At 44.5% G+C, this 13,032-nt stretch overlaps 1 protein-coding gene across 4 annotated transcripts in view; it reads left to right on the plus strand.

Annotated features, from left to right (window-relative positions):
- ADAM9 (ADAM metallopeptidase domain 9) overlaps window positions 1-13,032 on the plus strand; it is a 73,847-nt gene that overhangs the window by 14,198 nt on the left and 46,617 nt on the right. The gene's annotated exons all lie outside the window — the stretch shown is intronic.

The raw sequence follows: 13,032 nt of genomic DNA on the forward strand, positions 1-13,032 counted from the left end.
ATGTGCTAATTTTTTAATTTATAGTAAGCAGGGCTTTTTTTCAGCAGGAACACGGTGGAACGGAGTTCCAGCACCTCTTGAAAATGGTCACATGGCTGGTGGCCCCGCCCCCTGATCTCCAGACAGAGGGGAGTTTAGATAGCGCGGAGGGCACACTTTACCATCTCAGAATCCTACCACCTCATTCTGCTGCCCTTCTAGAGCAGACCATAATTCTTAACAAATGCGAACATTGCCTTGAAACTTGCCATTCCATTCAGTAGTAAATAAAAATTATGTATTCATTTATTAAAACATTTTTACCCTGCTTTTCCTTGCAGTTCAAGGAGGCTTTGTCTGCCAGTACATTATTGCCAGATCTTGTAAAGGGGCAGATGTCTGAACAATTGTCCAGTGGCATACAGAAATTGGTGGCTGATGACTGGGAAAAGAATTTGTTTTCCTTTCTTATTCTTCCAAGTGTATAAGGAATGTGGATTGAAAAGTGTGCAAAATACACCATGTATATTATTTCTAGAGGAAATGGGGTGTGGTGGGAAGGAATCTCTCAAGTTACAAGCACATCAATATCTATCTGCATGCTTTTACTGTAAACAGTTTTCCTAATTATGTGGAGAGCAATTTCTATGTTTGCTAACTTGTACAATTTTAATTGTGCATTTCAGTCTTTGAATTACTACTGAATGCTAATTCAAAGGGCACGCCTGGTACAGATGGGTACTGGCATCCAGGAAGCATTTTTTTTGCCTTTGATGCTGGTTGCTTTTCCCAGTCAATTAAGGCTAAAATGGATAGTATGTCACTTTGTTTTGCTTAGTTTGAAGCAATAAAGCTCAAACATCTTCCAACTTTGTTCCTATGTGACTTTCTAGATATGATTGCAGGCAAGAGTGGTCCAAGTTTTATCAGCATGAGTTAGTCTTTATGTGCCTCTAGATCAGTATCATTCAGTTAGATTACTTGGGAAGCCACACTGAGAAAAAAAATTTCCCTGGAAAAAGTGGAAATTCTGGGAAAAATTTTTATTTAATATTTTTCTATCAAGCCTAAACTTATTTTAGTGCATTAACTACATAAAAATCACCCTTTATAACAGGACAAAAATTATACTATATGGCATATTTGTGGAATTTAAAAATATAAATGCCTTAGTTTTCAACCGGAAAGATTGCAAGTATACCCAATACTTGAGAAAGAGAGAGTACTGCAAACTACTAACCCTGTTCTGCCTTAGCACATGTAATTTTTGTACCTCTCAAGTAAGAAAACGTTGGAATTAGAAAACAAACTTTGTAGTAACAAAAATAAGTGTTATTTGGATTTAAAGTCTCATCCAGCATGTTTGGATATCAAGTTCAAGTTTGTAAAACTGGAAACACTGAACTCTTGCAAAATATACAATCGTCGAACACATTATAATATGTTAATTATTGCCAGCCCTGACTGGGCTGGCCCAGGTGACCCTGATCTCTTCAGGTCTCAGAAGCTGAGCAGCGTTGGCCTTGGTTAGTGATTAGATGGGAGAATCATAGAATCATAGAGTTGGAAGGGGCCATACAGACCATCTAGTCCAACCCCCTGCCCAGTGCAGGATCAGCCTAAAGCATCTCTGACAAATATTCATCCAGCCTCTTCTTGAAAACTGCCAGTGAGGGGGAGCTCACCACCTCCAACAAAGACCAGGGTTGCAAATGCAGGCAGTGACAAACCACCTCAGTTAGTCTCTTGCCATGAAAACCCCACCAGGAGTCAACTCTGACTTGAGGGCACTCACCACAAATTATTGCCAAAATTATTCACATTTAGACAATAAACAAATTCTTGAAAATATCTATACACAGGAATTATCATTATTTAATGCCGCTTATGTCCCATTTGCAATGTGAAGTTGAGACATTTTTTAAAGAACTGTTTTTCCTGTTTCCCTGTTTTCAGTGCACTTTCCATCCACTGCAGAGTACTGTTTGAAATGTCCATAGCACTTCTGACAGTGTTGCCTTTCTAATTTTCATTTCTTGGAATGTATAGAAATTTGCGCTATGGTGCTATATCATTGTAAATAATGATAAATGTAGCAGGTTTTCTGAACTCCCAGCTTTCATTAAAAAAAAGTCTCTAGCCTTTCCTTTGTGGAGATATGCCCTTTTCCTTATATCTCCATAAGGGAAGGTGCAAGATACATACTTTTTAAAAATAAACGCTGGGAATTCAGAGAACCTGCTATACCTATCATTATAATGCTATAGTACTATAATTTTGTGCCATTTTTTAAAATGCAAAAGCTCTGGTCACCTGGGCGGAGGGTAGCCACTGCCAGTGCCAGAAAAAGCAGCATTGTTCGAAATGGCCACAGCAATTCACATATGATTCATAAACAGATGTAAATGCTGTTTGAAATCACCGCCACTCATGTCGCTTTACACAATTTTGGGACAGCAACAGAAAAAAAACCCAGGTTGAAACAGAAATGTGAAAAGCACCTGAATGAGGAATGTATGACTATGCTGTAACCAGTTCTCTTGTGACACTGAACATTCTGTTAAACATTGTATTTTTTAAGGGGGAAATCTTTTTTGTGTATACACACCAACATTTCACTGATAGAAGTAGGAACATGCTCAGTTACCATGCCAAAAATCACCGCCTGATCCCTCCTCCCACTGAAGGTTCTTCTCTGTCTGCTGTATCTGTTTACTCTGCAACAGCTCTGCCCTCCATTGATCTGAAAACCACAAAGGTAATTTTGGTAAAGCAATATTAGAAAAACATAGTTGTCCTACAACATTGTCATCATAAACCTTAGCAACTATGAGTACAAAATGAAAGCATGAGCTCCATGTGATGCCTTAATGTTTGTTTCATTTTTTAAAAAGTATGTCCCGCGGTGTTTATAACCAATGGCCCATAGGGTCATTATAAATGACTAGAAACGGAGCTCATTGTGCAAATAAATACAATGGGCTCTAGAAAGCTGGGGCTGGGGAGGGCAGGTGGGGGGCAATGGCGGGTTGGGGAGGGTGGAGAAGCAGGAGGGGTCTGGGGAGGGATGGTAGGTAGGGAGGCAATGGGGGTTTGGGGAGGGTGGAGAGGCAGGAGGGGTCTGAGGAGAGATGGCAGGTAGAGAGGCAATGGGGGTTTGGGGAGGGCTGAGAGGCAGGAGGGGTGTGGGGAGGATTTTCAGGTAGAGGCGCAAGGGGGAGTCTTGGGAGGGCTAAGAGGCAGGAGAGGTCTGGGGAGGGATGCCAGGTAGGGAGGCAATGGGGGTTTGGGGAGGGTGGAGAGGCAAGAGGGGTGTGGGGAGGGATGGCTGGTAGGGAGGCAATGGGGGTTTGGGGAGGGTGGAGAACCAAGAGGGGTCTGGGGAGGGATGGCAGGTAGGGAGGCATGGGGATCTTGGGAGGGCTGAGAGGCAGGAGGGGTCTGGGGATGGCTGGCAGGTGGGGGGCAAGGGGTGTGTGGGGACAGCTGGCAGATGGGATGTGGAGCCAGGGAGGGCGGGCAGGTGGGCTCACTCTTCCTGCCACAACCCTGGCTCCAGTGGGACTCCCATGGTTGCGGGTGCATCGCTCTCGCCCCGTCACCCCTGCTCCGTGGAGAGCACTGTGCCACAGCTCCAGCGGGCCTCACAGGGCAGTGGGCGCATCGGTCTTGCCCCCTCACCCTGCGTCCGCGGAGAGTGGCGCACTCGCTTTGCGCTTGCCCCGTCTCTGCTTGCCCCGTCTCTGCCGAAAGCGGTGCAGCTCGGCTCCGGTGGGGGTCAGAGGGCAGCGGGCCACGGGTGCTTCTCCCCCACCCCGGCTCCCCTGGGGCTTGCAGGCACGCCGCCCTTCCCACACTGCCGCCCTCCACCCTCCTGCTCCTCCAACTTGGCTACAAAGCCCGGCGGCAGCAGGCCGGGCCTACTCGCCCGGCCCTCCGCTGCTAGCAGCGCCCCCTGGAAGCAGTGTTCCATGGCGCCCTTTTATCCTGGTGTGCCGCGCAGGTGCACCAGCATAAATGTGCGTCGTCGGAAAGACGCTAAGGGAATTATATATAGTAGGACAATCACAAACTATTGATAAAACATACTAAACAAGAACAAACAGGAAGTTGGCACGAGTGAAAAGAGTTAAATAGTACCTCCTTCTCCCAGCTGGTCTCCCCCCCACCCCGCTTTAAATTTCAGTTGCAATGGGGGAAATAAATGCATCCCAACTATTTTCCATGGGAAGATAAGGTTACGTAAGTGGTTTTCAACCCCTATTAGTAGTATGTATACTACCAGTGGGGTGTAGAAGTAGTTTGGGTGGGATTAGAGAGGCCAAAGCTGGCAACTGCTGGCCTTGACCTTGGTCTCTTGCCACTGCTTAAAAGGATGGTGATGGGAAAAGGGGAGGGGGGCTGAAACAACATCTTGCAATGCAGTAACATCACTTCTGGCTGTGTAGCCAGAAGGGATGGCACTGTGTTGTGGGATGCTCTAGATTTCTCTAATAGAATTTTGGGTTAGGGTTATGCAGCTGGAAGTGACACTGTGGCATTGTGTGAGATGGTGTTTGAGTGAATATCCACCCCCATACCCCCAAGTGTACTGAGGGTTAATTCCTAAGAATTCATTTCCCCTCAATCCCCATGTTCTCCTGCAAGTGCGATGTGTCATCGCCTCCCAACCCTACCTGCCATGGATTATCCATCTGTGGCCTTTTGGCACACTAGCAATAATAACAGAATGCCTGTAAACATATAAATCCTTCTAGGAGAAAGTGGGGGTCTTGTTTCTGTCATAGTGGTACCCAGCTTCTTTGATAGATTTATTGGTGGGACATAAAATACAAAAGGTTGAGAATCACTGTGTTACATGAGTGCAGTCTGCAATAAAGACACTTACAGTTGTGCTGATGAAGAGAGAAGTGCCTTTGGTGTTTGTTTTTAGGATATGCAAATGAGCAATGAATTGCGGCCGTTTGGCTTGGCAGGCTCTTGAACTGCTTTGCTTGAGATGATCAGCTGTGCTTGGATGTGCTGATGTTCAGCATGCCAACTTTTGCACGAACCATTTAATATTAATTAATTAATTAATTAATTAATTAATTAATTAATTAATTAATTAATTAATTAATTGATGGAATGTATTTAAGGAGCATGTTTTTCAAGGCTCAAATTCCAGTAAATGTCTGAGACAACAAGAGTGCATAAGTTGGTAATGAGGTGTAAATAAAATGGGGATACTTCTTGATTCAGCCCTCAGCCTCAGCTTGCTTGGTAGCTCTGCTTTTGATTTCTGGTAGGCCACAATCACCTATTGCCCCCCAGTCGGAATAAAGAGGCAGACACAAGGCTTGGGTAATAAAGGGCCACTTTTATTTTGGCAACAACATGAACTGCAACAACTCAGAACCTGGCAAGGGCCTAACCAATGGTACAGGTCAAGCCCTGGGGTCACTCCCCTGGACCCCGCCTTGACCTGTCTGGGCGAGACCCACTGCCCTGGATGCGAGCCATCCAAATGCATGGCTGGGATCTGGCTGGCCTGGTGGATGGTTTCCTCCTTAAAGCTCCAGGTACCCCCGCCGTGGAGCATGAGGGAAGGACTCTTCTAGGGGATCCCACCAGGCAGCCTGCCCTCTCAATTGGCTGCCATAAAACATGCCAGCTGATCCTGACAGGGCCCTAATATCCCCACCAATGGGGATGTGCCAAGGGTACTCACCGTCCCGCTAACATCCTCCCAACTAAATCCTGCCAACGCTAAGGCCGAGCCTCTGCTCAGGCCTTCGCGCCCCACAGGTGACTTAATGTAATACGCAATCCTTGCCTCAGGTCATCTAAAAATATGTTGTTGCCTGCCATCTAAAGGTGGACCCCATCGCCTCTGTAGAGGTCGGCCAAACGGGCCTTCATCTTGGGATGGGCAAGATAAATACCCAACCTGTTCCCCAAACTAACTGGAGGGCCCTATTAGCCCTGCGCCTAGTCCCCTTTATCCATTTGGGGTTCAAAGTGTCACGCCACACCTGGCGCTGAAGTATCTCAGACCAAATGAGTGAGACGCCAGGCCACTGCTCGCTAATCCATTGCAAGTCAGCCTGCGCCTGCAAAATAAGGGCTTTACCCTTTGTAAGCCCAAGGTCATTACTTCCCAGGTGAATGACCAATATGTCAGGCAGAGGACCACTTCTCCCCTCAAACAGCAAAGGCAGCAGGCCTGGCCACCTTAGGCCCCGGCGGCTCTGCCACTCAACTGTGGCCCACTCACTTATCTCAAGCTGGGACCCGATGGCCGTCCTCTTGGCTTGATGGGCTGCCCAAAAAACCATGCTGTGTCCGCGTATAAGGATCTGCAGCCTCCCATGGTGAAATACAGCACCTAAAGAAAAAACAAGTCAGTTGAGGTTCCCAGCGCCCAGAGGGCGAATATATGACTGATAAGCCTTGGACCTCCACTGGCTCACCCACTGAATAAGCTGACTAGGGTAGCCCATGGCTGCAGCTGTCGAGGCAGCCCCAATCCTAAAGGAATGGGTGCCAAATTTAACATTCTGTAGACCCAATTTTGTCAGAGGCCTTCCAGTAACTGTCCAGAACTGGTATTTAGTTAAGTGTGTTGAAACAATAACCCCCCCCATCGTCCCCCTGAAGTGTAGTATATTGCTTCAGAGACGAGACTGAGCACAACTCTATGTCCGCACAAGGCGAGTGCCTCTCCCAGGGGGCAAGGCTGTCCTGTTAAGGCACTTAGCCCCGCCCCCTTTGCACGAGACCCTGAGAGGCCAGGGGAACGCTGTCACTTTTCTTCCGTGGCGGCAAATGCGGCCCCCGGCCTCAAGCCTTTGGCTGCCGGCTGAGAAGGGGCCAAATACTTTACCACACCCCAACAAATGTCTGAAAGAGTCCCCAAACTGAAAAGTCTTGTTTTACCTTCAGTATATTAAAAAAAATCTTCTGAAATGGAAAATATCAATGTATAATTTAATAGATATTAAAAATGAAATCAACATTTTGTGGAATAGCCAAAAAAAAAAAAAGGTTTTTTTACCTGATAAGAACAATTCTATACTAGCCAGAATCAAAGATGGGAGGTTGTTACCTAATCTTAAGGGTTCCCTCCTCCTGTGCCTGCTCCTCTGCCTTTGTGTTACGTTGTTTATAGTTTGTTGACTCCAGTTTGCAAGATCTGAACAAGTCTGTTAATGATAGGACATTTTGGAGGTCTTTTTCATTCATAGGGTTGCCATAGATCAGAGGCAACTTGATGGCACATAACACACACACACATTTATATTCCACCTTTCTCACTGAGACTCAGGGCAAATTACACAGTGTAAGTCAATATGAACACCAGCATCAACACCCTGACATGGGCTGCTTCCACACACATTGGATAATCCACTTTCAATACTCTTTAGTGAACATTTGGAACAGCTTTTCCATGTGTGGAACAAAAAATCCACTTCCAAAGGATTGCTAAAGTGCATTGAAAGTGCATTATTCAACATGTGTGGAAATGGCCATGGAGAAATGTGGACGCGCAGGCCTTTTTCTCCGTTTCTCTCCATGCATGCAAAAGTTTCACTTGTTCAGTTGTTACATATCAGCAGGCTGTGAATGGCACAGGGTGAGAGCCAATAATTAAAGGTGACAGCTCAAAGTCCCACCCCCCATCTATGCGAAACTTGCCTTTTCTGTATCATGTACATGATGGCTTTTTCTGTCATGTTTCATGAGAATGCCATGTGAGCATCCCCAGTTTGAAGAATTGTATTTCTAAAATCTGAGAAAGAATTCTGATGTTCAAAATGTTTATATAGCCCAGGGAACTTGTAATTATTAATGTGATTTCAGGTGGATAGCACGTACTTGGTGTTTTTTTACTGTAAATCTTAGATTAATTAATAATAAAATTAATAATAGATGAATGTATCAGGTGCTATTTTATTAACCATAGACTAAGGAGGTGCACATGGGTGTTCACAAGAGCACACTTTACTCCTGACAGAAGAATCTTTTTGGTTGGATTGTGCCCTATATTTAAAAAGTTCAGGAAAATTGTGCATGGAAACAAAGGTATAGTATGGTGTGTGCACAGGCATAGTGCTGGTTGTGGAATGGTGACAGTTCCTTGTAAATGCGTGCCTGTTGTCAGAAAGTTGGGTGGAATTGTCCCGTTTCAACTTGTCTCCAGACTGAATTTTTCAGAAGAAACTTGGAGTAATTAGGAGTGAACCGGAGGGAAGTGAGGGAGGGTGAGAAATGTGAAAAATCTATTGCAAGATGCAAAAGTTCATGGGAAAAATACAAGCACACTTCTGTCAAATCAAATGTATATTGTGCTTCCTTACTCAACATTATTTGTTGATTTAGATTATAGTGCTCCCTCTCCCTTGAGTCTTTGGGCTGTTTCCAGAGCTGTTTCGGCCTTTGAGGGAGGACTCATGGGGGCCAGGCCCAGAAGCAACCACCAGGCAACTTGATACCACATGGCTTGCACGTCTCAGCCAAGCTTGGTTGCTTGCTGCTGTTCAGAAGCCAGCGTAGTATACTGGTTAGAGTTTCAGAGTAGAATCGAGGAGACCCAGGTTCAAATCACTCATCTGCTTTGGAAGCTCACTGATTCAGTCACACACAGTCAGCCTAATTTACCTCTCAGGGTTGTTGTGTGGAGAATATGGCGATGAAGATGGGTGCCAAATAAAAGGTAATTTGTTTAATGGGTTTGAAGGAGAGAAGGCCGCAGGGAAAGGTAAGTACACAGAGGCTGCAAGGAGGGGGAAATGAGGAAATAGTTGGAAGGGGGTTACAGGGAAAAATGGCTCCTTGCCGTGTAGCTTGGCCTGGCGCAAGCCGGCACCCTGCAACTTGGCCATAGGGGAAAAGCTGCTGGACGGTGGAGAAAGGGGGAAAGGTGAAGATAGGGAAACAGAGAAAGGTGGGTGGGAAGGACAAAAGGAAGCAGGAAAAGGATGAGAGGCCTGGTGGGGGAGGGTAAAATAAGATGCCCCCAGCAAGTCCTTGCAGATCCCCACTTGTTTTCTAATTTTGTTTTCTAGTCTTACTTCATTTTAAAATGTGTCTTCTGCTGTTTGACGGCATTGTTTCTGTATTTTGGAATCTTTTCGTTCACCAAGAAAGGTGGGCAAAATATTATTTATTCTTTTGTATAGAATAAATAGGAGTGATGGGGTTTTGAGGAGAGGCTTGAACGAGTGAAGGAAAGGAGGCTCTGCTTAAGTGTTTGGAGTGGGAGTTTGCGGGAGAGTCTTTTAAGGGACCAGGAGACTTGAGAATCTCCTTGCCTGGTACTCTGCGTTCTTTATGGGTGAGTGTGCTAGTCCTGCAATAGTGTTACTGGCACGAGTTTAACCTAAGTTCCCATCAAAAAGTCAGAGGGGACTCATTGTTTCCTTTGATGGCAGTGCAGTGCTTATAATATGCTGTGCTATGCCACCATTTCCACAAAATGTGTAGCATCATGCGCTGCCACAGCTTGTTGATCTGAGAGCTTCTCCGAAAAGGTCTGATGTCTCAAATGCATCAGAAGCAGGAAATTATCCTTGGGAGTAGCGGGGCCCTTGGGTGGCAAAAGGGTGAAAGGCTTACTAAAGGAAGATGGAGAGTTTGCAGAGGAACTGAATTCCGTAGAACTCTGAGCAATTTGTAACCCTCAGGAGTTCCACTGAAATTAGAAGGACTGGCTTCTAAATAAATATGGTCAAATTCTCAGTTCTTTAGGGGTTGTAAGGACCGGAACAGAGACTGAATCTCTTTATAATTAAAAGCAAATTTAAGCTTTCTTTATTGCTCTTTCATAATATATTAACTTCATCATGGATACCACGAGCTAGGCTATTATATTACAGTTGGATATCAGATAGCGGCATCTAGGTTTTTGTGGAGGAAGGTGAGCTTGTAAATGTGCTTAAACAGCAAGGTCCCCCCCCATAGCTATTTTCACTTCTTCCCTGATTTGAATGATCTAGATAGATCTTGGAAGCCTAGCAAGGTTGGCCCTGGTTAGTACTCGGATGGGAAACCACCAAGGAAGGCCAGGGTTGCTACACAGAAGCAGGCAATGGCAAAATACCTCTGAATGTCTCTTGGGATTGCTGTAAGTCAGCTGCACACAAAAATTGTTTCCCACTACTATTTAAAGTTTTATATCTTGATCAGAATTGGGAATAGCATCTTTCAGATATATCAGAATGCACTTTTTGAATCACAACCTGTGATTTCTGCACTAATCCCCTAGAACACTTGAAATGCACACTTGCTTAAAACAGCACATATGTCTCACTTCCCCAGAATTCTGATAGTTGGGACACCCTATTTTTCTGAATTATAGTGGGAAGCACACTGCATTCTTACACCTCAGAAGGTTTACTTTTATTCTTTCCAATGGGATTACCTGCTCTCAAGGGAGATCATCTGCTGTATTCCTGTGAGAGTTTCTGCTCTAGAAGTGCCTGCTGCTTGGCAGGAGGCATGCCTAGAGCAGTGATGCATGCAGAGCTGTGGTGAGTGACCTCCTCTGAGAAGGGGGTCTCTCTGGACCCAAACGCAGTTGGATCAATACTTTAGATGCATGCAGAAACACAACCAAAGTACTTCCTTCAGTGGTGGCTAATTGGAGGGAAAGTCTTTAAGAAGCCTGCTAATTAATTTTAATGTTTGTTGGACTAGCAGAGCCTGCACTGTTGGAGCAAATCTATTACAAAACAGTGCAATTCTTGAAAAAAGTTCTCGAAATGAATGAAAGAATACAGATTCTTTCATTTATCTTGAGGTCTTTCTTCAAGCAGTAGGTGTGTCAAGGTTGGAGGTAAGTATATTCTGTATGGAAATATACAGCTGGATTCTGCTTCAAGGAACCTAGAAAGAGTTGCTTATTTTGATAAGCCATCTTGTACCACCAGATATGGTAGGAAAAACAGGATTTAGATAGATGGATAGTTCTGCCAAGATTTTGGGTCAAACAAGGCGAGATAGTGGCAGCTATTTTTGTTTGTTTTGTTTGTACCATGAGAAATTCTATTCTTCTATAAAATGAGCAGTACAGGGAATGTATGTGTAATTATTATACTAAAAGGATGTACAAGAAAGGGAGAGGAACCATCCTAAGCCTTAACTCTCCGTGCTCTGTAGCCTCAGGTACATTTCTCCCTGCTTAATTCACTTCTGGTGTTGCAGCCAGGCTTGGAAAAAAGTACCTGGATTGATAAAGTAGAGAGAGGTTGGGAGAAGGAGGTTCCCCTCACCTGTACACTCCAGTTGATATCAAAGATTTATTTATTTATTTATATATTTACTCATGTGTGAGTAAATAAATATGATTGCCACCACCTTACCTAGTTTGAGCTTCAGATTTTGAAAATTTTGCAGTAGCTTAGCAAAGAAAAAAATGATAGGAATTGCACAGAGCTCTGTTGTTGTTGCCCAGTAGAGTAACTTTTAGAGACTGGTATGCTAGTCGATTGATCTGTCATTTATTGATTGTGTATTATTTTACTCTTGTCCAGTTTTGTCAAATATTTGAAGTGATGGAGGAAAGGAGAGCAGAGAGGGAGGGTCATACACAATTGCTTTTTGAATATCCTTTGAATATTTCCAGAAAGTGCCACTGATAATTTGTCAGGGTCCTTTTGGTACTCGATTGCAATGAATAGGCAAACAGCACCTTAAAAATCTAACATTGATTACAACATAAGCTTTTGTGAGTCAGAGCTCACTTCTCCGGATGCACGGGAGAGCAGTTAGGAATGTTTTGTTTTCTTCTGTTCTCCTGCGCTGCTGTCAGTTAGTATGAGGTGGTAGGTGACCTCGTTGGTGATCTGGAAAGACCTGTAAGCTGCAAGAAAATGTGGAATGAGACTGTTCCAGGGAATAATGCTAAACTCCACCCACATCCCAGGCCATGCTGTGTTTAAACCTAGAGTTTAGCGGGTGAGCTTATGCATTCCATTGCCGTGAGCCGTAAAAATTGGTTGCACTCAAACCCCTTCTAGATTTCTGCCATGGCAGCCAGTACCACTGTCTGCGGGAAGTGTCTGGTCTGAAATGAGCTCTCATTATGTCATTCTCTTTGATTGTGCCTTTTGTCTTCAGTTTGGGGAATCATTGTCTTTACGCTGTATGACAGTAGAAATTCCCTGTATCTTTGAGAATTGTTACTGATAGCAGCGTTTTGCTTTCATTGGATGGCTTTTGTGATGATTCCAATTACATGATGTCTGAATGACATGCCGTTTGGTCACTGCATTCAGGATTTGGCACTGAGAAAACCCAGATCTTTGTGATTGGAATTAAATTATGTAAATTAAGATACTCCTTTTTTCTGCTTCCGTAATTTATTTTGCTTTTGTAAGTATAGGAACATAAAACGTAGAGAGCTGAAGCAGCACACCCCCACCCCCACACACTGGAACTCTTGCTTAACCTTCACTTTTGAGATTGCTGTAGGTGCATGCTGATGTTCAAATCAGTAGCAAGAAGGACTAGGCACACTGGTCAGAAGGGAAGAAAAAGCAGAAACTCTCAGATAAACGTTGCATGAGATACTAAATCATACACTTGCTTGATACAGTTGTGGAAACTTGGAATGCATGACCGTGGGTTATTTGTTGATTAACTGAAATAGTTCTATCTTGTCTCTTCTCATGGCTTAAGATAGCTTGCAAGTTATAATAAAAAACATTAGAATTCAAGAACAGCACAATAACACCCTCCTTCTCCCCCTTGTGATATTGAGGCTGGATTCCCAAGCAGACCCTGTTTGCTGAACTGCTTACCAGGTAGGCTGTGTGGAAGACCCATTCCCTCCCCCACCAATCCCCAAACCAGAAAGGGACACGAAGGGGCTTTCATATAGTAATTAGGGCTGCCAGGTCCAGTTTGAGAAATTCCTGAAGATTTAGTGTGTGAAGCCTAGGGAAGGTGGAGTTTGGGGAGTGGAGGAATCTCAGCTAGATATCATGCCATAGAATCCACCTTCCAAGGTAGCCATTTTCTCCAGGGGAAATGATCTCTGTCACCTGGAGATCAGTTTTAGTTCCAGGAGCT

This window comes from Eublepharis macularius, chromosome 14 (assembly GCF_028583425.1).
Source record: "Eublepharis macularius isolate TG4126 chromosome 14, MPM_Emac_v1.0, whole genome shotgun sequence".
Classification (NCBI taxonomy): Eukaryota; Metazoa; Chordata; class Lepidosauria; order Squamata; family Eublepharidae; genus Eublepharis; species Eublepharis macularius.